The sequence below is a fragment of the Anastrepha ludens genome, unplaced genomic scaffold (assembly GCF_028408465.1).
Source record: "Anastrepha ludens isolate Willacy unplaced genomic scaffold, idAnaLude1.1 ptg000082l, whole genome shotgun sequence".
In the NCBI taxonomy this organism is placed as follows: Eukaryota; Metazoa; Arthropoda; class Insecta; order Diptera; family Tephritidae; genus Anastrepha; species Anastrepha ludens.
The window spans coordinates 147,501-150,000 of NW_026530037.1; the positions used below are offsets into that span (position 1 = coordinate 147,501).

At 33.6% G+C, this 2,500-nt stretch overlaps 1 pseudogene; it reads left to right on the plus strand.

Annotated features, from left to right (window-relative positions):
- The first annotated feature begins 248 nt into the window (after window positions 1–248).
- LOC128870896 (large subunit ribosomal RNA) overlaps window positions 249–2,500 on the plus strand; it is a 4,515-nt pseudogene continuing 2,263 nt past the window's right edge.

The following is a 2,500-nucleotide window of genomic DNA, read 5'->3' on the forward strand; positions in this document are numbered from 1 at the left end:
TTTTGAATCTAAGTATTCTCTTTAAAAAATTTTCATATTATTTATATATATATAAAATATTAATTTATATATGTAATTAAAGGAGGAATGTCTAGCATAAAAATTAATTTTTTTTATTCTAGAATTGCCTCATTTTACATAATTATTATTTATAATATATATTTATATAAAAGGAAAAAAGAAAAATAGAGATGAAAAGATGATATAATTATTTATTAAATTGTGAGAAGATAAAAAATATTTTAAAACAACCTCAACTCATATGGGATTACCCCCTGAATTTAAGCATATTAATGAGGGGAGGAAAAGAAACTAACAAGGATTTTCTTAGTAGCGGCGAGCGAAAAGAAAATAGTTCAGCACTAAGTCACTTTGTCTATATGTCAAATGTGAGATGCAGTGTATGGAATATCTTAATATCTAGTATGAGAAATTAACGATTTAAGTCCTTCTTAAATGAGGCCATTTACCCATAGAGGGTGCCAGGCCCGTATAACGTTAATGATTACTAGAAAGATATTTCCAAAGAGTCGTGTTGCTTGATAGTGCAGCACTAAGTGGGTGGTAAACTCCATCTAAAACTAAATATAACCATGAGACCGATAGTAAACAAGTACCGTGAGGGAAAGTTGAAAAGAACTCTGAATAGAGAGTTAAATAGTACGTGAAACTGCTTAGAGGTTAAGCCCGATGAACCTGAATATCCATTATGAAAAATTCATCATTAAATAATTAAAAATAATGTGCATTTTTTTCATATAAGGACATTGTAATCTATTAACATAATAAAAGTATTTATCAAAAGATCATTGGTGATATTAAGTTTATTTAAATTAATTTGCTTTTTAAGCATATTAACATAGAATAAATACTAATGATTTGATAAAGTGTTGATAGATTTTATTATATATAATGCTAAAATTCATTTTTTGAATTTTACAAAAAATTTAATATCTATGATATTAATATTTATTTGTATGCATTTATATGATTAACAATGCGAAAGATTCAGGATACCTTCGGGACCCGTCTTGAAACACGGACCAAGGAGTCTAACATATGTGCAAGTCATTGAGTTATATTAAACTTAATGGCATAATTAACTTAACTTAAAAATATAATGGGATTAATTTTTAGTCTATTTTCTTAAATAGTCAATTAATTCAATCCCGGGGCGTTCCATATAGTTATGTATAATGATAATTTATTATTATTTATACCTCTAACTGGAGCGTACCTTGAGCATATATGCTGTGACCCGAAAGATGGTGAACTATACTTGATCAGGTTGAAGTCAGGGGAAACCCTGATGGAAGACCGAAACAGTTCTGACGTGCAAATCGATTGTCAGAATTGAGTATAGGGGCGAAAGACCAATCGAACCATCTAGTAGCTGGTTCCCTCCGAAGTTTCCCTCAGGATAGCTGGTGCATTTAAAAATTATATAAAATAATCTTATCTGGTAAAGCGAATGATTAGAGGCCTTAGGGTCGAAACGATTTTAACCTATTCTCAAACTTTAAATGGGTAAGAACCTCACCTTTCTTGATATGAAGGTTGAGGTTATGATATAATGTGCCCAGTGGGCCACTTTTGGTAAGCAGAACTGGCGCTGTGGGATGAACCAAACGTAATGTTACGGTGCCTAAATTAACAACTCATGCAGATACCATGAAAGGCGTTGGTTGCTTAAAACAGCAGGACGGTGGACATGGAAGTCGTAATCCGCTAAGGAGTGTGTAACAACTCACCTGCCGAAGCAACTAGCCCTTAAAATGGATGGCGCTTAAGTTGTATACCTATACATTACCGCTAAAGTAGATGATTTATAAAACAATTTCGATTGATTTATAAATTTTGAAACTTTAGTGAGTAGGAGGGTACAATAGTGTGCTTAGAAGTGTTTGGCGTAAGCCTGCATGGAGCCGCTATTGGTACAGATCTTGGTGGTAGTAGCAAATAATCGAATGAGACCTTGGAGGACTGAAGTGGAGAAGGGTTTCGTGTGAACAGTGGTTGATCACGAGTTAGTCGGTCCTAAGTTCAAGGCGAAAGCCGAAAATTTTCAAGTTTTTAATAAAAAAAAATATTAATAAAATTTATATATATATTAAAAAATAATTAAATACTTGAATTATTTTGAACGAAAGGGAATACGGTTCCAATTCCGTAACCTGTTGAGTATCCGTTTGTTATTAAAAATGGGCCTTGTGCTCATCCTGGCAACAGGAACGACCATAAAGAAGCCGTCGAGAGATATCGGAAGAGTTTTCTTTTCTGTTTTATAGTCGTACTACCATGGAAGTCTTTCGAAGAGAGATATGGTAGATGGACTAGAAGAGCATGACATTTACTGTTGTGTCGATATTTTCTCCTCGGACCTTGAAAATTTATGGTGGGGTCACGCAAACTTCTCAACAGGCCGTACCAATATCCGCAGCTGGTCTCCAAGGTGAAGAGTCTCTAGTCGATAGAATAATGTAGGTAAGGGAAGTCGGCA